Raw genomic sequence first — 27,430 nt, 5'->3', positions numbered from 1 at the left:
CATCCGTAACGTGCTTGCAAGCCTATATCTTTAATCGATGTGCTGGAAAAGCTGCGTGAAGGAAAATCGAGAATTCCGTTTCGGGAGTCGGTGCGACAGTCACCAATTAAAACGATCTGCGTTTCCTGTATGAGAATCATCCGATTTTTTCGGTATTTCCCATTTCTTCATTCTTCATGGTCTTCTATCAGTGATGGGTTCTGATCTAACCGCCAAGGCTATTCCGCATGCTAATTTTGATTTGATAAACATTCTGCATGATGAGTAGTTCGACTCATTCCCAGCGGAAAGTGTGTTGACAACAACAAGCTCCGTGCTGGATGTTCTGGATAAGATATCCGGTGCTTTGGTCATCACATAATTCGAATCGTTCACGAAAACAATCATTTAGTAGCACGGGCCTAACGCAGCGCATTAGTTGCCGGCGCTGGCAACTTTAATGGAAAGTCTAAACCGATTCAGGACGTCAAAGCCTTGGTCGCCAATCCGAAACGTTCACCTGACGCTTCAGTTCAGTGTGAGATTATTTGAATTACAAAAAATATCTGTAATCCAAGAAAAGAAAAAACTATTTACAACAACAAGTATACGTCAAAATTGAAATACAAAACCGAAACGAAAGCTGTTTTGATTATTAATGCATTGTAAAATATTCAAATGCGTATACTTATGCATCAATGCATTGTGAAATGCATCAATGTGTACTCCATTGCATCAATACTCAAATGCATTTCAAAAATGCTCAAAAATACGCAAATGCGTTCATCAATACTTGCGACTGCTTCGAAAATGCGTGAGTGATCCGCCCCTCGCTCGTAGGTTGGAGAATGCCGAATCCATTTAGCTGGTGGTGGTTGATGTATTGGCCGTGTACGATCGTATAGACCCTGCTAGAATAGAATAATATTTAGAAAATCAGTTAGTTCAAACTTATCATTTAATTTTAAAAAGTATCATATTTAAATAATTTGTTCGTTAACAATCTGAAAAAAAACGATACATTTTTCATAAGGTTACTTTTTCAAAGCATTGCATTTTGGAGCGGATTCGTTGCCACAAGCGAGCGGCAAGTGTGAAATGAATAGAAACTGAAGATTAGCTGCCGAAAAAAATCCAATAAATTAAGGTGTCAAGTTGCTAAGTTAGGTCAGTGCTCTTGAACAGTGTACAGTAGGGTGATTCAAATTTTGACTTTTTTGCCCCCCGATGCTTAAACGATTACATTGGCAATTTTAATAATCCTCCTAAATTTTTAGCTAATTTGGAAGTAATTAGATTGTCCAAACGTCATTCAAAGTTTGTATGAAAATTACTGTGAAAACTGACCCTTATGTGAAAGACCGTTCCGTGAAGTGGCCTATGAACTATTTAAATATAATCAACACATTGACTACACAGAATACTTATCACTAGTGTACAGTGTTCAGAACGTTTTGAACACGAACACGTGTTGTCGTATTCAGATGCATCTCTGCCTTTAGGATTGCCACTCAAAATTTCTACGGGAATTCCTTCACAAAATAACTTCATGAAATTCCTTCGACAATCTCCAGGTACCTCAGGGATTCGTTGTCAGGAGGAGAGAGTTGGACGACGGTTCAACACTTCGACTGAAAGATCTTCTTCTTCTTCTCCATGGCTCTACAGTCCATCTGGAACTTGGCCTAGCTTTTCAACTTAGTATTCAGGGTCAGGTGCAGTTAAAAACGGGTCATTTTTTTTTAAACCATTGATAAATGAACGAAAGTGCCCAGAATGTTGATGCAAACGTGGTCAATCATCATTGACCAGCATCAGAAGTAAGTTTTGATACAATTGGATCACCAGGACATGGTTCCGGATGTTCCGGGAACCTGGTTCCCTGAAGTAGTGGACACTTTTCATGTGGTATAAAAACCAGTCTTGCGACATATCAAACTTCATGATTTTGGAAGTCAATCTCAATTGATGAGTTTTTGAAAGGTTTTGGATACATTGGTCGCGGCCGGAAGTGTTCCCGGAAACCTGGTTAACTGCGGTACCCATCTTGCGACATATCAAACTCCATGATTTTGAAGGACAAGCCCAATAGATGAGTTTTTGAGAGGTTTTGAACACATTGGCCACATCCGGAAGTGTTCCCGGGAACCTGGTTCTCTCAATAAAGTGGACAAATCTCGCCTAGTACCATCCCAGACAACCACACATCGCATAAGAATGCACGATTAAAATCGTTTACCGATACAAATTTCATCAAAATCGCATTGTGGTGCGAATCTCATCAGTTTATTTATGAATTTTCCCGCATAGTAGGCTATTTTACGAGTTTATTCCAGCTTCATTTGTTGACATCGCATATTCCTGCAAACAAACTCAAATGAAATCGGATTATCTGACAAACAGAGTTTGTTATCACAAGCTACATCGCAATGCATAACGAACAAACTCGCTTAAAAATCGTGCACATCGCATAAACTACCTTATAATATCGGATAAGAAATACATATATATCGCCTCCACTTTTGTACGTAAAAAGCGTTTTCGCGACTGGTATGCGATGAAATTTGTACGCATAGACATCGCATAACAGAAAAACAATTCAAGTATGCATACATTTTGGTTGTCTGGGATGACCTTGCTCAATAGATGAGTTTTCAGAGGTTTTGAACACATTTTATTAGCTCAGAAATCTATCTTGCTACGAATCAAACTTTGATTTTGAAAGTCCAAACAAGATGAAGTTTTTAGAGCATTCAGACATATTGACCGGACTCTTTGCTGAGCTTGTCTTTCGTAATTATGTAATTTATTATTTCGTAAAATGGGATTCGAGGCAAATATAAATTTGTCCACTATACTGATGGATCCGGGTCTCCAGTTAGCCTTGCGAGAAAAGACGTAGGATTGTCAATTCGGAGATGGCGAGTTCGATTCTTGGTCCGGCCAAGGATGTTTACGAGTGGGAAACATTATCGACTTCTTGGGCATAGTTTATCAATTGTACTTGCCACACAACATACATAATCATGCAATTGCGGGCATAGAAAAGCTTTAAACTAATAACTGTGGAAATGCTAATAGAACACTAAGTTCAAAAGTCATGCCAAGTTCCAGTTGGAATGTAGAGCCATAGAAGAAGAATAAGATACCGAGGAACGTTTTCGAACGTGGAAATGCGTCAAAAAACTTTCAATAGCTCATCTGCTGGGTTTGTCTTTCTAAATAATGAATTCTAATGTATCGCAAAGTAGGTTTCGTGGTTAACTGAAAATCCTCCAATTCCTTGAGAGAACCAGGCTGCAGGGAACACTCCATATGGCCGATATGGTCAAAGTTTCAAATTAATCTATTGAGCTTTTCTTTCAAAGTCATGGTGTTCGATACGTCGAAAATTAGGTTTCGGCGCTAATTGTTATTTGCCTACCTCACTTAGCGAATCAGGTCTCCTTGACTTCCGGATTTGGATTCAGGTTCTCAGGAACGTTTTCGAACATGGTCAATGTGTCCGAACCCCTCAAAACCTCATCTATTGAGCTTGTGATTCAAAATCATGGAGTTTGACATGCCGCGAAATGGGTTTCCGTGCTAATCCAAATTTGTACGGTCCACTGAGGGAACCAGGTTCCTGGGAACACTTACGGACGTGGCCAATGTGTCCAAAAATTCATGTATTGAGCTTATCTTTCAAAATCATGGAGTTTGACATGTCGCAATATGGGTTTCGGTGCCGACTAAACTCCCTTGGGCTCCATCATCGTTTCCCCCAGGAACTACCTCCCAGTACTACTTCTGGGGGATGGCAGTACTAAACGTACTCGCTCATTCTCGCTCACACAGGCACCCGTCCCATGCGAGTCTGACTTGGGTGCTCGCTCTATCGCACCCTCAAGCACACCCTACATACTCTGTTGCACCTCTGTCATGCCGTGTGGGTCTGACTTGTGTGCCCACCCTTCTCATGCCATGTGGGTCTAACTTGTATGCCCACCCAAACCCTTGATTCATGCTCATGCACTCCATGTTTGCACACACTCTAACGCTCCTATGAGTCTGACTTGTGTGCTCACCTCTATCATGCCGTGCGGGTCTGACTTTTGTGCCCACCCTTCTCATGCCGTGTGGGACTAACTTGTATGCCCACCTTTATCGTACCATGTGAGACTGCTCACCTCTTTCATTCAGTTCGCGCTGACACATACTACTCGAGTCATTCGACCTAACACTCCCTCTGGCATCCCTTGTGGGACGTTTCGCTTATGTTCCCACTTCTGACATACCATGTGAGTCTGACTCACCTCTTTCATGCCGTATGAGACTAGCTCAACTCGACTCAACTCATTCCTTTCGTACCATGTGAGACTGACTTGGATGCTCACCCTCACTCCTCTGCCACGCCGCGGGGTACCAGGAGTCACAGGAATCAACATTCCTGCGCTACTCCCAGCGCGGCGTGTGCAGTCCATACATACACCTATTCATTCACACTTCTGCCATGCTTCGAGGTGACGATCTCGGTTGCCACCCACTGCGCCAATACCTCTGCATGGGCAGACCACCCAAGCAACCAGAAGTTCAGATTTTACTTAAATTTACTCTTAACCGAACTAATTGGTTCACTATGGTTCACATCAAGTTCCAAGCATCCTTAACGAAACTTTAAAGTTCACTTAAAGTTCCGTTACATACAAAAAATTACTTAAAATGAGAGCTGATTAAGCCAAATAGCCCTTCTTATCCGAACTTCTGGTTGCTTGGGCATTCACACACTTCTCCGCGTTCGGCACTTTCGCTCTAACTAACCAATCACAAGTTAGTCATGCTTGTCAATTGTTGCTCGGCGCGCCAGATTCTCTGCAAGCTGCAGGCAATCTGAGTGGTTGCAGTCGAGACTGCGTTCCACTTCTCCACCGCTTGACACATCCTCTGGATAAGATTATCCGGAGTTGTGTCCCGACCGCAAACGTCTAGCATTGCTCTTCTTTCGACGTCGAAACGAGGACATACGGACAGTATGTGCTCTGCAGTTTCGTCAACACCTGGGCAGTCAGGGCAGACGGGGACCTCCGCGTGCCCAAACCTGTGGTGGTACTGTCGAAAACAGCCATGGCCTGACAGGAATTGTGTCAGATGGAAGTGAACCTCCCCATGGGGTCTCCCCACCCAGCTTGATATGTTAGGAATCAGCCTACCAGCCTACCTGATATCAGCCTACCTACCTTTCGAGGAGTTATCCCACTCGCGCTGCCATCTGGCAACCGAAGTCACCCTGGTACGCTCGCGGGCTCCTCTGGTGCCACGTAGGTCAAAACACTCCTCGTCTTCCCGGATGACCAGCCCGACAGGCATCATACTCGCTATCACGCAGGATGCGTCGCGCGATACCGTGCGGTAGGCCGATATCACCCTGAGACACATCAAGCGGTAGGTGCTCTCCAGTTTCCGCAGTGCTTTTGCCCAGGACGGGCCGCCGTACCTAAGAATAGATGCGGCAACGTCTGCCAGTAGCCTACGTCTACTGGCGCACACCTTGGAGCTGTTGGACGTCATCCTCGATAATGCCGCCACAGCAGTCGAAGCCTTCTTGCACGCATATTCGACATGGCTATCGAAGGTAAGCTTGTCGTCTATGATGACCCCAAGAATCTTTAGACTCCGCTTTGAAGTGATCGCGACGTCTCCCACGTGTACAACTGCATGTTGTGCCGACTTACGGTTGCTGACGATAACCACCTCCGTCTTATGTTGAGCGAGCTCAAGGCCTCTCGCACTCATCCAGTCCGCCACAGTGCTGATCGCGTGTTCTGCGGTTAGCTCTACTTCGGGGATTGACTCCCCGTAGACCTCTAGGGTTACATCTTCAGCAAAGCCGACGATCTTCACACCAGGAGAGAACTTTAGCTTCAGAACCCCGTTATACATCAGGTTCCATAGAACCGGGCCCAGGATTGACCCTTGCGGGACTCCTGCGGTAATAGGAACACTTTTCTGACCGGCATCGGTCTCGTATAGTAGCACACGGTTCTGGAAGTAGCTTTCCAAGATCCGGTACAGTCCCACCGGCAGGCTAAGCCGGTGTAACGAGAGCGCGATGGCATCCCAGCTTGCGCTGTTGAATGCGTTCTTCACGTCCAGTGTCACCAACGCACAGTATCGAATTCCTCTTTTTTCCGTTGCATCGCTACCTCTGCAGTCTTGAGGACTGAATTGATAGCGTCCACCGTGGACTTACCCTTCCGAAAACCAAACTGGTTACTCGACAGGCCATCCGTACCCTCTGCGTACGGGGTGAGCCTGTTGAGGATGATCCTCTCGAGCAGTCGTGTCGATCAGACAAATTGGTCTGTACGCCGATGGGTCACCCGGAGTACCAACTTCTGCCTTTTCCATCTCTCAGGGAAACAACACTCATCCAGGCATCTCTGCATAGCTAGCCTAAACATGTTCGGGTTCGCTATGATCGCTGCCTTGAGTGCACTGTTTGGAACTCCATCGGGGCCTGGAGCTTTGTTCATCGCAAGGGTGTTAGCCACCGCGAGTAACTCTTCGTTCGTCACCGGAGCCACCATTTCGGCCACACTCCCAGCGCCTTGCAGCGCAGGAGGAGGCCAGGGACTTGTGGCTCGGGACGGGAAGAGTACTTCGATAATCCTCGCCAACCGGTCCGGTGACCGTTCGGGGGGTGAAGAGCCCCCTTTGGTCTTAGCCATCACGATCCTATAGGCGTCACCCCACGGATTCGCATTGGCACCCTCGCACAGGTTGTCGAAGCACGCTCTCTTGCTGCTCTTAATGGCCTTGTTAAGGGCCAGTCTCGCAGCTTGAAACACTTCCCGGCGGACCGCTCTTTCCTCCTCGGTGCGGGCTCGTTGCGTCCTACGTCTAGCCTTGAGGCAGGCTGATCGTAGGGCTGCAATTTCGGCACTCCACCAGTATACCGGGCATCTGCCATTTCTTGGCAGGGCTTTCCTCGGCATAGTAGCGTCGCACGCGCGTGATAGGACAGCTACCAGCGCATCCCCGCTTAGACTGTCGGTGTTGGCCTCTAGTCCCAGGGCCGCGGTGAAAACTTCGCTGTCGAAGTGATTGGTTTTCCACCCACGGACCTGACAGGGATCACCCGCCCTCGGACGCTGCACACCATAGTTGATCTTGAAGCGAATTGCTAGGTGATCACTATGGGTGTAGCCCTCGTCTACCCTCCAGTCCAGGTCCGAGACCAGACTGGGGCTGACAAACGTTACATCTATCCATGACTCGGCCCCATTCCTACGGAATGTGCTACTGGCTCCGTCATTGACAAGCACTGCGTCGAGTTTTGCAAGTGCCTCGAGTAACGCTTGTCCCCTCTGATTGGTGCAGCGGCTGCCCCATTCCACTGCCCAAACGATTAAAGTCTCCCGCTATAACGAACGGGCTCCGACCTAATAGGTCGGCCGATAGCCTGTCGATCATCTGGTTGAACTGTTCCATTGGCCACCTTGGTGGGGCGTAGCAGCTACAATAGAACACCCCATTGATCTTGGCTATCGCGACACCCTCCGCGGAGGAGTGTACAACCTCTTGAACGGGGTACCTTCCCGTTGTGCAGATTGCCGCCGACCTAGACCCGTCCGCCACCCAGTTGCCATTGTCGGCAGGAACGTTGTACGGGTCGGACAGGAGGGCGACATCGATCCTCGACTCCGAGACCGCCTGCCACAGCAGTTGCTGGGCAGGTGCACAGTGATTCAGATTCAGCTGTGTTACTTGCACGGCTTTTTCCGATTGGCTTCTCCGAAGGGACACGCAGGCCCGCCCATAGCATGGTTCCGGGCCTGCTTCTTACTGGCGCAGATAAGGCACCTAGGTGCCTTGTCGCATTCCTGCGCCTTGTGTCCCTCCTTGCCGCAGCGACGACACATCTTGCTTCGGTCTGGGCCCTTGCAGTCATAAGACTTGTGCTCGGACTCAAGGCACCGGTAGCACCTGTCCACTGAAGGTGGCTGGAGCACGCTTACTGGGCATACTGACCAGCCAATCTTAAGCTTCCCTTTCTCCGTAACATTTTTGGCGTCAGCCACCGGTAGTCTGAGATAGGCTACCTGCGTACCAAAGAATCCCCCTCTTAGACGTACAGAGGACCGCTCAACCTCTGTGCCGCACTGCTCTTTGACGGCAGAGACGACGTCTTCCGCGGTCGTGACCTCGTCCAGCTGCTTACACTGGAGGGTCACTTCCGCACCCAACGACCTGACCTGAGCGCCGTCACCCAAGACCTCCTGGGCAAGCTTTTTGTAAGCCACCCCGCTGGATTGCGCGCCACGCTTCAGTACCAAGATCATTTCACCGTTCTTGGTACGTCTAACGCTGCGCACGTCCTGGCCCAGGGCCGATAGGCTATCGGCCGCTCGCAGCGATTTCAGGACATCGGCGTATTTGTCCTTGTTAGTTTTCACCAACAAGGCTCGCCTCTGTCTTTCACCTTCTTCGTAGGTCGAGGGGTGTTTGACTTCCGCACCCTACTGACCAGTTGCCAAGGATTCGCATCTCCTTCGGCGGGTACCGATGGCTGGCTGGGGCCAGCTTGTGGCTCAGCAACTTGTGCCTGTCTAGTGCCTTTTGCCTTCTTGGGCACACGCCCTTCAGGCTCCGGTGCACCATCCAGGCGACGCTTCGCCTTAATGGTAGCGCGTTTGGGTCGCTTCGAACTTGGCGTTTTCTTACCCTCACTGGCCGTAAGGGCGGTCGCCTCTTTCACCGCAGTAACACCGCTAGGAGAGGAGAGGGCCTTGGTCTGCGTACCTTTGGCTACCTTCTCTGCTGCCGCTACACGCCTGATATAAGCGTCCTGTTCTTGTCTTGCGACACGAACAGCTTGCCGGAGCACCAACAGGCTCTGCTTAAGCTCCTTGTTGGTGTTCTGCCTGCCGCTTACGAACTCGATGATCTCGTCGAGTTGCTCGGCCACCACCCGTATCCCTGGTAGTGGCTCGTCAGGCGTGCAGGCAGGGCTACTCCCCACCACCACTGGAGACTCTTCGGTACTGCCAATAGCAGCAGCCGTCACTCCACTCGCCCCCTCTTTAATAGGGGACCTCGCTAGACCCCTTTTGGCAAAGGGGTCCGTCACCTACAACTCCAAAGACTGATTGCGTTCAATGCTCATTGCTGTATGGGTCCCCCTTGCGGCTGCCGCTGAATCCTACTGGAGTAGTCTCCTTTAGTGATCCCATGGTTATCTATGCCTGCCTTTCGGCAAGCAGGGAGGCCATGCGAGGGTTGACACTTGCGTGTTCAGAGCCAGATCAGCGCAAGTCAGGAAAGGGCATCTGAACCTACTCCCACCCAGTAGGCAAAACTGGATGGCAGGATTGGGCAGCGTGCTACAAGGCCCGCCACGGTTTTATGGGACGGAAGACAGCCTAGCCATTAGCCCACTCGCCGTTTCGAGTCGGTGTCACCCGGCCCTACTAAGAGAGTAGAATGTCAGACTGCCATCCCTCGCTTCACAATATAACAATATCCAAATACAAGACCAATACACGCAGCCAGTATGCCATAATCAGGGTCTTACTGGTATCAACCCTGATGTGCCTGATGTGCTTTTGAAGCGGCACACAGTCGCTTTGATAGAGTCTGATTACGGGCACTTGTGGTTTTTTGGGAGGGATTTTAGCAGAGCCCACTGCTAAATCCCACCACGCCCTAGGCAGTTCTCCCTGACTCACAGACAGCTGGGGAGGGGTCGTCAAGCCCTTGGACATGGTCCCTGATGCCCCCGCGGTTAATAACTGTGGAAGTGCTTAATGAACACTAAGCTGCGAGGCGGCAATGTCCTAGTGGGGGATGTAATGCCAACGAATAAGAAGAAGAAGAAGCTTGTCGTTCAAAATCATGGAGTTTGATATGTCGTAAGATGGGTTACGGTGCTAATCAAAATTTGTCCGCTTCTGAGGGAACCAGGCCGCCGGGAACACTTCCGGACATGGCCAATGTATTCAAAGCCTTTAAAAAACTAATATATTGAGATTATCTTCCAAAATTATGAAGTTTGATGTGCCGCAAGATGGGTTTCGGCGCTAATCGAAATTTGTCCACTTCCTTGAGGGAACCGGGTTCCCGGGAACACTTCCGGATGTGGACAATGTGCAGGGTTGTTACGGAGATCCTGAAATATTTTCCGCGCCGACTAAAATCAAATCCGCGCCATTTCCGCGCGACATGAAACCCATTCCGCGCCAAATCTGCGCGATCCAGATCTAAATTCTAAGTAAATACACGTTAAATGTCTTCTCAAAAATTTCTTTTTTTACAATTATTACTGATTTTAAATATGATTTAAAACTGCAACATATGTTTGTATCAAAATGCTAATAGGACTAATAAACCGGCAGTAAATATAACAACCCTTCTAAATGGCCTTATTCGCCACTAGAAGTACTGAATACAAGAGAACAAGAACTAAACAGTCAAAACTATTTGCATAAGCACCGCTTTTTGGATTAGATGATGGCTTTGGCATGATTTGTTCCGTTATTATCAGTTTTTTTTTTGTTGATAGAACTTTATAAAATTCTGCACAAGGTACGTTTATTACAAATGAATGTTAAGGCCAGATTTGATCATAATTGATTAAAGATAAACGTGCCAAATATTAAAATATCTGGCAAAACCGCAATTTTCTTTAAAGTAATTAATTAGGCAGCTTTGTTGTAGTTATTGATCACAAGACAAACTTGCTTAGATATTAAGGAATTAGACAATGAAGCTCCGTTTTTAAACAAAACTTCTGTGAAACAAATATTTGAATTCATATCAAGAAACAAATAATACAAAATCTAACATAGTTGCTTGCATAGAATCAAGTGTAAATTCCTTTAAAAATTCCAGAGGAATATTTTTAGAAATTTCAGAAGAAATTTCTTTGGAAATACGGCAGAATAATTTGCGTAAAGTCCAACAGAAATTAGTCCGTTATTTCTCCTTCAATTCTTGTAACAAGCTTTTCTAAAAATTCACGCAGTCTTTTTTACCATTCTTACTGGAATTTCATTTAAAAACTCCGAGAACTCCTGTAGAAATTCATTTTTCGTGCGCCGATTCATCCCAAAGATTTCTGCGGGTCATCCTCCGGAATTTTTTTTTGTCTGTGGATATTCTTCCGAGAACATCTGTGGAAATTTCTCCGAGTATTTTTACAAAAATTCCCCTGGTTTATAGTTTCTGTAATTCATTTGGGATTTTTGTCGTGAGTTCAAGTAAATTCTCTACAAATAACCTGAAGATATTCCTTCAGAGCTTACTTGCAGAAATCCCTTCATGATTCCTACGGAAATCGCTTTAGAAATTCTTGCAGAAATTGATTAGTGACTTCCTGCGGAAAAACTCCCGGTTCAATTTTTGAGCACTTATTAAAGAAATATCTGTGACCATCGCTATAACTCTTTTGTAAATTCAAGACGGTATTCTTTTCGATTTTCTATAGTCATTCCTGCGGTCACCGCTCCAGGAACCTCCTCCTATATAATCTTTATAATTTTTCGGGTTTTTAATGCTGCAGAAATCCTCTTTACAGCGTAATTTAGCGGAAATTTATTTGCAAGGAATATATACAAGGATCATCATAGGGTCCTTGTGGAAATTTCTTTAGGAAGTTTCTTCGTTTTCTTTTGGCAATTCTGTAAAATACCACCGGAGTTAACAGAAAATATCATAAAAAAAAACCCGCCAGAGCCCAGAAATAACTTTTGAGAATCATCTACTAATTTTTGATCGACTTTCTGCGGAAGAAATTATTAAAATGAAGCATCAGCATTAAATCACAGAACATTTTTATGTTTTCAATTGTTGTATAAACCTTCATTCGTACTAGATGAATGTTATAAAGGAAATATAAAATATTCCAATATTATGAAAGAATTCCTGACGACTTTTGAAAAATGATATGCTGAGTGGTTCATCGTAAAATAAACAACCAATCAGAAACTGACAAATATCTTGGAATTACGAAGAAATTGACAAGATGGAAATGGGTGCTCATGTCCTTCAATAGACATGGTTTATATGCGTCGTGTTTTAGAATGGATTAAAATGACAACAAGTGGCGTATCTCTCCTCATAACATTTGTTTAAATGATGCTTGAGAGTGTAATGCATGCCATTAAATAAGGACTTGGACATATCCAAAAAATAATGTTGATAAACTTGAAACGTAAATTTGTTCTCAACAACATTTGGTAATGAAAATAAAGCCCATCTTTTATGATAAAACTAATTTTCAAATAAACTTCCTTAGATTTTTTCTTAGAAATTTTCACCTAAAACTAAATCCGCGCCAAATCCGCGCGAAACCCTAAAATCGTTATGTAAATCCGCACCAAATCCGCGAAAACCGCGAAATCCGCGAAAATCGCGAAATCCGCGTAGTCGTAACAACCCTGAATGTGTCCAAAACCTTTCAAAAACTCATCTATTAGTCTATCTCAAAAACTCATCCATTAAACTTGTCTTTCAAAATCATGGAGTTTGATATGTCGCAAAATGGGTTTTGATGCTAGGCGAGATTTGTCCACTTTCTTGAGAAAAGCAGGTTCCCGAGAACAATTCCGGACGTGGCCAATGTGTTCAAAACCTCTGAAAAACTCATCTATTGAGCTTGTCTGTCAAAATCATGGAGTTTGATATGTCGCAAGATTGGTTTCGGTGCTAATCGAAATTCGTCCACTTCTTTGAAGGAACCACGTTCCCGGGAACACTTCCGGATGTGGTCAATGTGTCCAAAACCTCTCAAAAACTTATCTATTGAACTTGTCTTTCAAAATCATGGAGTTTGATATGTTGCAAGATGGGTTTCGGTGCTAGTCGAAATTTGTCCGCTTCCCTGAGGGAACCAGGTTTCCGGGAACACTTCCGGCCGTGACCAATGTATCCAAAACCTTTCAAAAACTCATCTATTGAGATTGTCTTCCAAAATCATGAAGTTTGATATGTCGCAAGACTGGTTTTTACACCACTTGAAAAGCGTCCACTACCCCAGGGAACCAGGTTCCCGGAACACCCGGAACCATGTCCTGGTGATCCAATTGTATCAAAACTTACTTCTGGTGCTGGTCAATGATGATTGACCACGTTTGCATCAACATTCTGGGCTCTTTTGTTCATTTATGAATGGTTTAAAAAAATGACCCGTTTTTGACTGCACCAGACCCAGGACCCCCCCAGACATGATGACGCTTCCTCCCTGAAAATTTCATGGCAATCGGACGAAAAATGAGTCCACACGGGTTATTTAAATTTTGATTTGTAGGTCAGACCGAAACGGGTTAAACCGATAGCTGGAAATCGCTCAGGATGGAAATTCAAGTCGGCCCTTTGCAACACTGGAGGTGTACAGGACCCATAAGTAAAGTAATAACTTTATGAATCCTATAGACAAAAATGCCGCAAATACAGCGTGCCCACATATAATCAATTTATCGACTTCAACGCCGCATATGATACAATCGATCGGGACCAGCTATGGCAGCTAATGCACGAAACGAATTTTCGGATAAACTGATACGGTTGGTCAAGACGACGATGGATCGGGTGATGTGCGTTTCAGGGGCATTCTCGAGTCCATTTGAAACGTGCAAAGGATTACGGCAAGGTGATGGTCTTTCGTGTCTGCTATTCGCTTTAGAGGGGGTAATACGAAGGTCAAGGATCGACACGAGTGGTACGATTTTCACGAAGTGTGTCCAGCTATTTGGTTTCGCCGACGACACGTAACTTTGAGAAGATGGAGGAAGCCTACATCAGATTGAAAAGGGAAGCTAAACGGATTGTGACGATGGTGACGAAATCGAGGTGGTTGAAGAATTCGTGTACATGTGCTCACAGGTGACCTCCGATAACGATACCAGCAGAGAAATTCGGAGACGCATCATAGCAGGAAATCGTAACCGATCAAACAGAGTTCGCCGTCGTAAACTGACTATCTATAAAACGCTTATTATACCGCTAGTTCTCCAAGGACACGAGACCTGGACGATGCTCGTGGAGGACCAACGCGCAAGATGGCGGACGGTACGTGGAGGAGGCGAATGAACCACGAGTTGCATCAGCTGTTGGGAGAACCATCCATCGTTCACACCGCGAAAATCGGGCCGGGCCCACACTGCAGTGGGCCGGGCACGTAGCCAGAATGTCGGACAGCAATCGGGTAAAAATGGTTCTCGACAACGATCCGTCGGGAACAAGAAGGCGAGGTGCATACCGAGCAAGGTGGATCGATCAAGTGGAGGACGACTTGCGGATCGAGCTGAATGGAGAAGACTTTTATGCACTGCACAGGCCACTCTGGCCTTAGTCTGAAAATAAATAAAAGGCCCAAAACAGATAGGCATCATAGAACAAACTGCTATTTTCAAAGTAAGCTCTTTGTGTACATTTCAACAATTGACGGGCGGCACTCCCATATATCCAAGGCGAAAGAAAGAGACAGCAAAGCATGCGATGCTGCTCTGTCTTATAAATACGCGTTGTTCAGTGAAACTTGCCTTCCACCGCGAGGATCGCTATATATCATCGTTATATAATAGGTCTTAAAATATCCACGACATTAAATCATCGCGCATATGCTAGCGCTGCCAAACGGATTAATTCCCAACTATTCTGCATTTTAGGTTAATGGTCTGGATGTTCTGAACAAGTTTAATTGAAGATTGTAAGCGTCTATTTCCTTAGCTTTGAGAGATGATAACCATAATAAATGCAAAAAGTGTAGTACAAAACACAACGCACGCGTGCTCGTGTTACAAAAATGGGCGGGCGTTCTGAAAAGGTTAAGTATGCCAAAAGGAATTCCCTTTTGATTCTAAAACAATGCTCTTCGGGATCCCAAAATGTTTCCCTTTGAAATACCTAGAAGACATTAAGCTGCGTTTTTGTCTTTCTCGTACAACAAAGTTGTACCGAAAGGCTATCATTTCACTCCGAGAACGAACTTTTTTTAGAAGGCTCGTAGACCCATAGTGTTATATACCAATCGACTCAGCTCGACGAACTGAACATGTCTGTCCGTCCGACCGTGTTTCTTTTCCTCCCTCTTCGGTTTCGACTTCCCATAAGAATATTCAGTCACAATGCTAGTGTTAGTCATAATTCGAAAACATAAAAGGTAACTTGATTTAAAATCCCGCAGTTATAACTGCAGGAGTCGTAACGAGCACTAAGCCGCAAGATGGGAATTTTCAAATTGCAGGTAACCAGGGTAAGATGGTTCATGTGAATTGACCGGAAAGTCTGTAATTACTTGAATTGAAAATAATTTACCAATTCACTCTTTGAACTCAACTGAATCGAGATCAATAAAAACAATCAAGTTTAAACAAAATTAAACCACGTCAAACTCGAATAACCAAACCCAACGTATTTATGAAAAATAAACGCTTTACAAATCATATTACAAGTTCAGAATAATCAGTTTGTAATAAAGCCGTAAATATATCAGGAACCGGAAGACATAATAAATACGATTGAAAATCGAAGTGAGCTGAACCAACGAATCGAGTTTTCTCCTATTTCCTAGTAGTTCGAATCTATGCCATAGCCGTGCGTTTATATACGTACTATTCGGGAGGCAATTGCGACATCCGTAAATGAGAGAAATTTTAATTGTCGTGTGAGCTCATAACGATTTTTAACTGGAACCGCAATAAACTATTTCGGAAAACTACTCACCTGATGGCTTACTCTTGCGATCCAGATGTCACTGTTCCCATTTATTTTTCGTATGCTCGCCCGGTTCTCAACAGAGTTTGCGCTACCGGTCATATCCTAGTTTCTGAATTATAAATTTCATATAAATAATATTAATCAACAGCATTACCGTACCTGCTTACCTACTATTCCGAGAGATGTCTTTGCCAAACGGTTTTGAAATAATGTTTCCGATAAATTTCGCTAGAATACGCATCGTCAACGTAGATTCCGGCCATACCATAGCCTACTAAACCAAGATATGTCAGTCGCTTTTTTCGGTTTATTTCCGGGAGTTTAGCACTGCAGTCCCATTCCCATAAGGAGAGGCAGGCTAACTCCTCTTGTTTTTTCACATCGAAGAATCGGTCCAGACTGCACCGTTTGTTTAAAAGTGAGCAACTCATTCGCGGCGCAACAGTTTATGTGAGCTTTCACCTGGATAAATAACGGGGTGCTGCTGCAACGCCAAACTGTCCGATGCAAAGCCAAAGATTCTATTTACTACAGCAGCTACTGTAACATGCTGGACATCCACTGCAGGTTGTATGCTCCACCCGCAGCAGCCGCAGATGGTAGATGTATCGAGCCGGTCGTGGCCTTGACGAAAACTCGCTTGGAAATCCCATTTAGAAGCGATTTTAGGTTACTTATTCTTCGCACGACCCGTATCGCCTTTCAATCGGACGGGCCTCATAAATCGTGATTTAACTTATTCACTATTTAACTAAATAATTATTCAACAAACTTTAATTAGTCGCAAGACGTAAGACCATAATTCAACTACTAAAGTAAACAAAGATTTTGACACCTCGCATTGCCGATTTTTGACAGCAACAAAATGTCAGACCATCGAGAGGGGTAAGTCAACTGTCGCGAAATTAAATGTAATTCGTCACTCCCGAGGGGTATTTTTCTTAAAATAAAGAAGAAGACATGGTGCCCGAAATTACAACAGTTTGTACCGGACATTGAGGTCTATGTATTCGTCAATGGAATAACCATTGACGAATACATAGACGGAGGGGTGTCCATTTTTCCGGGCACCACTATATACCCCTGGGGAGTGACGGATTACAATTATTACAATCACTCGACCATTGAGAAGCCCCTCAATTCGAACCACGTCAGTTTGACAACAGTTGTCATTTTCATTTTTGTTTACCTCTGATATGTTTTTGGCTACGATCAGAGTCTATTGCATCATGACATCATCTGTCATGACAGTTCAATGTTTTTCCCTCGCGTGTCGCACAACTTTTTCGGTTGATTTTATTCATTTTATTTAAACAAAGTGTTTGCTTGTCGTGAGCATTGTTGATGTTTTGACCATTTATCTGCTACTCGGAAGAAAGAGTACGGACCCCGAGTCCGACGGCTCCCGGCCCGGATCGTCTCTGTCACTACGTAATATCGCCGGCAATGAGGGTGCCGCCGCTAGTTACCCCCAAGAGCAAAGTCCCAGGTACCGAGGTGTGCATCGAAGTATAATATTAATATCTGCATCGAGCACAAAACCTATCAAACGAGCCTCCAGTGGCAGTGTAACCTTACGTGTCGGACCGACAGCAGCAGTGACCGCTGCCTGGTGGCGGTGGCAACAACGCGATGCATCGGCAGCCATTGGGTCCGGTCCCACGGCGGTTGACAACTCCGGCAGTAATAATCACAGCTCGAAGGCCAGCAGTGGCATCTCGGAACGGATGTCAGTTAGCAGTAATTTCAAACGACAGAAGAAGGAGAACACTGCCAGATTAGCCGCACAAAACCAGAGGCCGGCGTCGAGCATAACCAAACTGCTCCAAACCATTCACATCGGCAGATAATTCATCGATCTCCAGCCCGGCGAAACCGCGTAGCACCAGTTCGACTCCGGCAACGGCAACCGGACGGTTGGGCCCAGTGCCGGCGGCATGATGCCAAGGCGGTCCACGACGCTGTACGAGAAGACGTCCTCGAAGGAAAAGACAAATGCCACCACGGATAACACCATGGTGAATCTCAATAGTCTTACACCAGCCGTTAATTATTCCAGACAACCGGTTGCATTTCCCAGGAATATTCCATTGCGATCGATTTCCCACTCGGGTCAATCCAGATCCCGTAACAGTACGACATATGCCATTGCCGGAACCAACGTAGGCGACTCACCAACGTAATCGGCAAAACTTTCCTGCAAAGACTTACTACCAACTCCAACACACGATTCGAATGTACTGCACCAACAGGAACGAAGTAAATTTGTTGTTTTGCGTGTGCAATTTATCGGAAAGCACGAAAAGGAACCGCTGGCAGTTAGGTTTATTGATATTGGAAGGAATTTAGAAACGCTCAGGAATTTTACAGAGAAAAAAAACTATCTCGTTTTAATTTGAATTGTGTGTTAATGTTAATGAATTTCCCCAGGATTCCCGAAAGAATCCCCTCCGGCTTGAATGGTTGAATGATTGGTTGCTTGATTGGTTGATTGGTAAGTAGGCTGGTTAGTTGATTAGTTGTTTTGTTGGTTGCTTGAATGGTGGATTAGTTGATTTCTTGGTACATTGTTTGCTTGGTTGATTGGTAGCTAGCTTGAATGGTTGGTTGCTTGATTGGTGGGTTGGTTGATTGATTAGATGCTTATTGGTTGGTTAGTTCATTGGTCTTCTTCTTATTGGCATTACATCCCCACACTGGGACAGAGCCGCCTCGCAGCTTAGTGTTCATTAAGCACTTCCACAGTTATTAACTGCGAGGTTTCTAAGCCAGGTTACCATTTTAGCATTCGTATATCATGAGGCTAGCACGATGATTCTTTTATGCCCAGGGAAGTCGAGACAATTTCCAATCCGAAAATTACCTAGACCGGCACCGGGAATCGAACCCAGCCACCCTCAGCATGGTCTTGCTTTGTAGCCGCGCGTCTTACCGCACGGCTAAGGAGGGCCCACTAGTTCATTGGTAGCTTGCTCAAATGGTTTATTGGTTGGTTGATTGATTGGTTTGTTGCTTGATTGATTGGAAGTGGGCTTGAATAGTAGGTTGCTCGATTGGTTAGCTGGTTACTTGATTCGTTAGTTATTTGATTGATTGGTTGCTTTGTTGGTTGAATAGTAGGTTGCTCGATTGGTTAGCTGGTTACTTGATTCGTTAGTTATTTGATTGATTGGTTGCTTTGTTGGTTGAATGGTTAGTTGCTTGATTGGTTAATTCGTTGCTTGATTGATTGGTAGCTTCCTTGAATGATTGAATGTTTGGTTAGTTGGTTGAATGGTTGGTTGGTAGCTTGCTTGAATGGTTGGCTGCTTGATTGGTTAGTTGATTACTTGATTCGTTTGTTGTTTGATTGATTAGTTGCTTGATTGTTTGGTTGGTTGATTGGTTAATTGGTTGCTTGATTTATTGATTGGTAGCTTGCTTAAATAATGGTTGAATGATTGGTTGGTCGGCTGGTTAGTTGATTAGTTGTTTTGTTGGTTGCTTGAATGGTGGATCAGTTGGTTGTTTGGTTGGTCTATTTGTTGGTTGGTTTATTGATTGTGTTTTGATTGGTAGCTCGATTGGTTAGTAGGTTACTTGATTCGTTGGTTATATTGTTGATTAGTTGCTTGCTTGATTGATTGATAGCTTGCTTGAATGGTTGGTTGATTAATTAGTTGCTTGGATGGTTGGTTGATGGGTTAGTTGCTTGATAGGTTTGTTAGTTCATTAGTAGCTTGCATAAATGGTTGATTGCTTGATTGGATGGTTTGCTTTATTGATTGGAAGTGGGCTTGAATGGTTGGTTGCTCGATTGGTTAGTTGGTTACTTGATTCGTTAGTTATTTGACTAATTGGTTGCTTTGTTGGTTGATTGGTTAGTTGCTTGATTTGTTAATTGGTTGCTTGATTGATTGGTAGCTTGCTTGAATGGTTGAATGTTTGGTTGCTTGTTTGGTTAGTTGGTTCAATGGTTGGTTGGTTGATTAGTAGCTTGCTTGAATGGTTGGTTGTTTGATTGGTTAATGGTTGCTTGATTGATTGGAAGTGGGCTTGAATGATTGTTTGCTTGATTGGTTAGCTGGTTACTTGATGTTTGTTTTTTGATTGATTGATTCTTGATTGATTAGTTGGTTGATTGGTTAATTGGTTGCTTGATTTATTGATTTGTAGCTTGCTTGGTTGGTTGAATGATCAGTTGTTTTGTTGGTTGCTTGAATGGTGGATCAGTTGGTTTTATGATTGGTCAATTAGTTGGTTGGTTTATTGATTGGTAGCTCGATTGGTTAGTAGGTTACTTGATTCGTTGGTTATATAGTTGATTGGTTGCTTGATTGGTTAATTGGTTGCTTTCTTTATTGATTGATTGATTGGAAGTGGGCTTGAATGATTGGTTCCACGATTGATTAGTTGGTTACTTGATTCGTTAGTTATTTGATTGATTGGTTGCTTTGTTGGTTGATTGGTTAGTCGCTTGATTGGTTAATTGGTTGCTTGCTTGAATGTTTAGTTAGTTGGCTGGCTGGTTGGTTGATTCTTAGCTTGCTTGAATGGTTGGTTGCTTGATTGGTTAGTTGCTTGATTGGTTAATGATTGGTTGATTGATTGGAAGTGGGCTTGAATGATTGTTTGCTTGATTGGTTAGTTGGTTACTTGATCCGTTTGTTGTTTGGTTGATTGGTTGGTTGATTGGTTGGTTGATTAGTTGCTTGATTGATTTATTGATTTGCAGCTTGCTTGAATGGTTGAATGATTGGTTGCCTAATTGGATGGTCGGCTGGTTAGTTGATTAGTTGTTTTGTTTTGTTTCTGGAATGGTGAATCAGTTGGTTTTTGGTCAATTAGTTGGTTGGTTTATTGATTGCTTTTTTGATTGGTAGCTCGATTGGTTAGTAGGTTACTTGAGTCGTTGGTTATATGGTTGATTGGTTCTTGATTGATTAATTGGCTGCTTAATTGGTGGGTTATTTGGTTGATCGGCTTGTTAGTTGATTTGTTGTTTTGTTGGTTGCTTGGAAGGGTGATTGGTTAGTTGGTGGTTGATTGATTGATTTGTTAGTTGATGAAATGATTATTTGCTTGATAAGTTAGTTGGTTGATTTATTGCTTGTTTGATTCGTTAGTTGCTTGATTGGTTAATGGTTGCTTGATTGATTGGAAGTGGTCTTGAATGATTGTTTGCTTGATTGGTTAGTTGTTTGATTGGTTGGCTGCCTAATTGGTTGGTTAGTTGCTTGATAGGTTAATTGGTTGCTTGATTTATTTTTTAATTGATTGGTAGCTTGCTTGAATGGTTGAATGATTGGTTGCTTGGTTGATTGGTAAGATGCTTGAAAGGATGGTTGCCTAATTTAGTTTATTGGTAGCTTGCTTGAATGGTTGATTGATTGTTTTGTTGTTTTCTTGAATGGTTTTCATGTTAGTTGCTTGAAAAAAGATTGGGTTCCTTGATTGATTAGTAGGTTGATTGATTAGTTTGTTGTTTCATTGTTTGGTTGACAGGCTGGTGGATTGGTAGGTTGTTTGAATGGTTGGTTGGTTGATTGGTAGCTTGCTTGAATGGTTGAATAATTGGGTGGTTGGTTGGTTGATTTGTTAGTTGGTTGAATGGTTGGTTGGTAGCTCGCTTGAATGCCTAATTGTTTTATTGGTTGGTTAGTTAATTGGTAGCTTGCTTAAATGGTTGATTTATTGGTTGCTTGATTTTTTGGTCTGCTGGTTAGTTGATTATTTGTTTTTTGGTTGCTTGATTGGTTGATTAGTTGGTTGGTTGATTGATTGATTAGTTGACTTGTTAGTTGGTTAGATGTTTAATTGCTTGATTGGTTGGAAGTTGATTGGTAGCTTGCTTGAATGGTTGGTTGGTTGATTGGTAGATTGGTTAATGGTTGCATGATTAATTGGAAGTGGGTTAGAATGATTGTTTGTTTGATTGGTTAGTTGGTTTACTTGATTCGTTTGTTGTTTGGTTGATTTGCTGGTTAATTAGTTGCTTGATTGGGTAATTGGTTACTTTACTGATTGGTTGCTTGATTGGTAACTCTGCTTGAATGGTTGGTTGCTTGATTGGTTTATTGGTTGGTTAGTTCACTGGTATCTTGCTTAAATGATTAATTTGCTTGATTGAGTTTCCCTTGTCATAAGACGAGTTTGTACAATCCCATTGAATTCCACCACTTAATTGTATTCTGACAGATACGTATTTCAACCTCAACAGTAAAACCGTCTTCAGTGTCTCGTACTTGACTCGACTCGACGACGAGTCGAGTCAAGTACGAGACACTGAAGACGGCCTTACTGTTGAGGTCGAAATACGTATCTGTCAAGATACAATTAAGTGGTGGAATTCAATGGGATTGTACAAATTCGTCTTATGACAAGTGAAGACATTCCACTAAAAAGCTCAAAATAATTGTCTTAACAAATTGATTGGTTTGTTACTTGATTGATTTGTTGCTTGCTTAGTTGGGGGGTTGGTAGATTGATTAGTTGCTTGATTGATTGGAAGTGGGCTTGAATGATTGGTTGCTCGATTGTTTAGTTGGTAACTTGATTCTTTACTTATAAAGTTGATTGGTGATTTGGTTGCTCGATTGATTGGTTGCTTGATTTGTTCTTCTTCTTCTTATTGGCATTACATTCCCACACTGGGGCAGAGCTGCCTCGCAACTTAGTGTTCATTAAGCACATCCACAGTTATTAACTGTGAGGTTTCTAAGCCAGGTTACCATTTTTACATTCGTATATAATGAGGCTAAGACGATAATACTTTTATGCCCAGGGAAGTCGAGACAATTCCCAAATCCGAAAATTGCCTAGACTGGCACCGGGAATTGAACCCAGCCACCCTCAGCATGGTCTTGCTTTGTAGCCGCGCCTCCTACCGCACGGCTAAGGATGGCCCCTGCTTGATTTGTTAGTTGGCTGAATGGCTGGTTGCTTGATTGGTAGTTGCTTGGTAGGTTGGTTGTCTAATTGGTTTATTGTTTGGTTAGTTCTTTGGTAGCTTGCCTAAATGATTGATTGCTTGATTGGTTGGTTGATTGGTTTATTGCTTGATTGATTGGATGGTTGCTTAATTGATGGGTTGGTTGATTGATTAGTTGCTTGAGTGATTGAAAGTGGGCTTGAATGGTTGGTTGCTCGATTAGTTAGTTGCTTATTTGGTTCCTTGTTTAGTTGATTAGTAGTTTTATTGATTGCTTGAATGGTGAATTGATTGGTTGATTAGTTGGTTGGTTCATTGATTGCTTGGTTGATTGGTAGCTAGCTCACTAATAACTGTAGAAGTGCTTAATGAACACTAAGCTGCGAGGCGGCTCTGTCCCAGTGTGGGGTGTAATGCCAATAAGAAGAAGAAGGTATTGGTTACCAAAGTTTCATGGTTTGCTAAGAACGGAATTTCAGTTCAATGTCTGGAAGCAGTTACGGTTTTACTCTAGTCATTCGATAATAAATAGAAACCGGAAGCAGCTGTTGATCGTCGCAAACCTAAAAATAAGGTGGCATACTCCGACGGCCTTGTGTTGGAACCAATAAAGGGGTTCAGGAATACAACATTTGCTTTACTACGACTACCGATGCAGAAGATTATGAGAACGCCGGCGTTCAGATCCTCCAAAGAAGCAAAATGGAATATTGTCTCGCCAAATTCGGAAACTCGTCGAGAGCAGGAAATTAGTAAAACAGCTAATGAAAACAATATTCGCCAGATGCGCTCAATTTTTCATTTTTCATTGATTATATTTACGGAGATTCATTTGCATGACTTGGTGACTCGCATTGCTGCCCACACTACCGTAATATGTAATAAATTACCGTAATGATTACGAATACATACCTATTTTAAGATCACTTCAAAACGAACTTTTGTTGAGAGGCCCGAAGATCCATATTGTTACACATCAATCGACTCAGCTAAGTTGCTGGATTGATTGATTGGTATGGTAGCTTGCTTGAATGGTTGAATGATTGGTTGCTTGAGTGGTTGACTGTTTTTTTCACTGGTTGATTGATTGGTTGTGGTTATTTAGTTGATTGGTTGATTAGTTGGTCGGCTGGTAAGTTGATAAGTTGTTTTGTTGATTGCTTGGTTAATTAGTTGTTTGGTTGCTTGATTGGTTGATTAGTTGGTTGGTTGCTTGATTGCTTGGTAGATTGATAGCTTGTTTGACTGGTTGGTTACTTGATTGGTTGGTTGATTATTTGGTTGGCTGCTGCTTGATTTGTTAGTTGGTAGTATGGTATGGTTGATTGGTTGGTTGCTTGACAGGCTGATTGATTTGTTAGTCGGCTGGTTAGTTGATTATTTGTTTTGTTGGTTGCTTGGTTGATTAGTTAACAAGTTGATTGGTACCTTGCTTAAATGGTTGGTTACTTGATTTGTTGGTTAGTTGGTTGCAGCTTGATTTGTTAGTTGGAAGAATGGTTGATTGGTTGGTTGCTTGATTGTTGGTTGGTTGCCAATCCAACCAACTAATCAGGTTATTTGATTGATTGGTTGCATGGCTGGCTTCACTGGTTGATTGAATTGTTGGTCGGCTGGTTAGTTCTGGGTTGTTGGTTGCTTCAATGGTTGCTTGGTTAATGATTAGTTGGTTGGTTGCTTGATTGCTTGGTTGATTGGTAGCTTGCCTGAATGGCTGATTGCTGGATTAGTTGGTTGGTTGCTTAATTGGTTGATTGTTTGCTTTACTGGTTGATTGAATAGTTGGTCGGCTGGTTAGTTGATTGCTTGTTTTGTTGGTTGCTTGAATAGTTGATTGGTTGGTTGCTTATTTGGTTGATTAGCTTGTTGGTTGCTTGCTTTGTTAGATGATTGATTGGTTGGTTATTTGGTTTCTTGATTGGTTGACTGGTTGGTTGGTTGCTTGCTTGATTTGTTAGTTGGTTGAATGGTTATTTGCTTAATTGGTTGATTAGTGGCTTCAATTGATTGATTGGTAGGTTATTTGGTTGTTTGGATGCTTGACTGATTGATTGATTGGTTGGTCGGCTTGTTAGTTGATTAGTTGTTTTGTTGGTTGCTTATTTGATTGATTAGCTTGTTGGTTGATTGGTTGATTAGTTAGTTGGTTGATTGGTAGCTTGCTTGATTGGTTGGTTGCCGGATTAGTTGATTGATTGATGGTTGGTTTACTTATTTGGTTGATTGGTTGCTTTACTTGATTGATTGGTTGTGGTTATTTAGTTGATTGGTTGCTTCATTGGTTGGTCGTCTCGTTAATTGAAAAGTTGTTTAGTTGATTGGTTAATTAGTTGCTTGCTTGATTGATTGGTTGGTTGCTTGATTAGTTGGTTGGTTTGGCAGTTGCTTGGTTGATTGCCGCTTGATTTGTTAGTTGGTAGTATGGGTGATTGGTTGGTTTCTTGACATGTTGATTGATTGGTTAGTAGGCTGGTTAGTTGATTAGTTGTTTTGTTGACTGCTTGGTTGATTGTTTAATAAGTTGATTGCTGGATTGGTTGGTTGTTTAGTTGATTGGTTGTTTGATTGGTTATTGGTTGTTTGCTTGAATTGTTGGTTGCTTGATTGTTGGTTGGTTGATTGGTTGATTGGTTTGGTTGCTTGTTGGTTAGTAGGCTGGTTAGTTGATTAGTTGTTTTGTTGATTGCTTGATTGGTTGGTTGATTGATTGGTTAGTTATTTGGTTGATGGGTTGGTTGGTTGCTGCTTGATTTGTTAGTTGGTAGAATAGTTGATTGGTTGGTTGTTGCTTGATTTGTTAGTTGGTAGAACTGTTGATTAGTTGGTTCCTTGATAGTTGGCTGGTTGCTTAATTGGTTGCTTCATTGTTTGTTGGTTGCTTGGTTGGTTATTTAGTTGATTGGTTGCTTGATTGGCTAATCCAGCAATCAGCCATTCAAGCAAGCTACCAATCAATCAAGCAACGAATCAACTAATCAACCAACCAAGCAACCAATAAAACAAACATATCAACTAACCAGCCGTTCAGCCAATCAAGCAGCAAACAATCAACCAGTCAAGCAAATTACCAATCAATCAATCAATCAACCAACAATGAAGCAACCAACCAATCAACCATTCTACCAACTAACAAATCAAGCAGCAACCGGGTTGGTTGGTTAAATCAACCAAATAACTAACCAATCAAGCAACCTAGCAATCAACTTATTAACCAATCAACCAAGCAATCAACAAAACAACTAATCAACTAACCAGCCTACTAACCAACAAGCAACCCAACCAACCAATCAACCAGTCAACCAACCAACCAAAAATTAAGTAACCAACCAACAATCAACCAACCAATCAATCAACCATACTCCAACTGACAAATCAAGCGGCAACCAACCAATCAAGTAAGCCACCAATCAACCAAACCAATCAAGCAACCAACCAACTAATTAACCAATTAAATAAACAACTTACCAATTAACGAAACGACCAACCAATCAACTAAAAACCACAACCAATCAATCAAGTAAAGCAAACCAATCAAACAAATAAGTAACCAACCACCAATCAATCAACTAATCCAGCAACCAACCAATCAAGCAAGCTACCAATCAACCGACTAACTAATCAACCAATCAACCAACAAGCTAATCAACCAAATAAGCAACCAACCAATCAACCATTCAAGCAACCAACAAAACAGCTAATCAACTAACCAGCCAACCGACCATTCAATCAACCAGTAAAGCAAACAATCAACTAAAAAACCGACCAATTAAGCAACCAACCAACTAATCCAGCAATCAGCCTTTCAGGCAAGCTGCCAATCAACCAAGCAATCGGCAACCAACCAACTAATCATCAACCAAGCAACCATTGAAGCAACCAACAAAAACAACATATGAACTAACCAGTCGACCAACCAATCAAGCAACTAATCAATCAACCCGTCAATCAATCAACCAAATAACCTGATTAGTTGGTAAGATTGAGAACCAATCAACAATCAAGCAACCAACCAACCAATCAACCATTCTACCAACTAACAAATCAAGCAGCAATCAATCAACCGATCAACCAAATAACCAACCAATCAATCAACCAACCAATCAAGCAATTTATCAATCAACCAATCAATTATCTAACCTACGAACTAATCAAGCAAGCAACAAAACAGTCGAGTCAAGTACGAGACACTGAATACGACCACACAGTTGTGGTCGAAATACGTATCTGCAAAGATGTCAAAATAATTGGTGGAATTAAATGGAGAGTCCTAAACTCGACCAACCAATCAATCAACCAGGCAAGCAACCAATCAATCAAATAACCTGATTGGTTGGTTGTATTGGCAACCAAACCAACAATCAATTAGTTGATTAGTTGTTTTTGTTGGTTTTCTTGATTGGTTGATTAGTTGATTGATTGATTGATTGGTTGGATACACACCAAAATCATAAAAGTTTTCAGCAAAATGCTTTACTGAAGAATTATCAGCAATTGTGAAACTTAATGAAAATCAGGATACCGATTTGTCTTAACTGAAAATCAGCAGACTTTTCTAGATTACTGATCGTTCAGCGTTTTTTTCCGACGGGCACTGCTGTCAAACTTTAGGAAAAATTAGCCATTTTAGCTTGGTGATTTCTTTTCACAATTATTGTTTGTTGTAATATTTGTCATTTTAATCCATGATGAAACCGGTAAGTAGGGGAAATGACGGCTTTGGCATGTTTTGTTATTGGCAGGGGGGTTATTGGCAGGGTCTATTATTGGCAGGGGGTTTTTGTGGACCAAATTTTATGAAATTTGGCCACAATATTCTTTGATATGCAAAGAATGTTTAGGCCAAAT

General features: G+C 42.9%; 1 long non-coding RNA gene and 1 pseudogene across 2 annotated transcripts; one reads left to right on the top strand and one right to left on the bottom strand.

Moving 5' to 3' along the window:
- Positions 1 to 781: 781 nt before the first annotated feature.
- LOC134207713 (uncharacterized) lies at positions 782 to 16,471 on the bottom strand. Of its 2 annotated transcripts, XR_009978411.1 has the most exons (4): positions 16,138 to 16,471; positions 15,843 to 16,074; positions 15,682 to 15,784; positions 782 to 890 (listed from the first exon to the last, which is right to left on the bottom strand). It is a non-coding gene; the product is annotated as an uncharacterized LOC134207713 (long non-coding RNA). The 2 variants fall into 2 exon arrangements; XR_009978410.1 differs by having other exon boundaries at positions 15,843 to 16,471.
- A 517-nt stretch (positions 16,472 to 16,988) lies between these two features.
- LOC134207444 (uncharacterized) lies at positions 16,989 to 17,909 on the top strand (annotated as a pseudogene).
- Positions 17,910 to 27,430: the final 9,521 nt, after the last annotated feature.

This window comes from Armigeres subalbatus, chromosome 1 (genome assembly GCF_024139115.2).
Source record: "Armigeres subalbatus isolate Guangzhou_Male chromosome 1, GZ_Asu_2, whole genome shotgun sequence".
NCBI lineage: Eukaryota > Metazoa > Arthropoda > Insecta > Diptera > Culicidae > Armigeres > Armigeres subalbatus.
The sequence above is the reverse complement of the archived record's forward strand: the minus strand, read 5'-3'. Positions and strand labels throughout refer to the sequence as shown.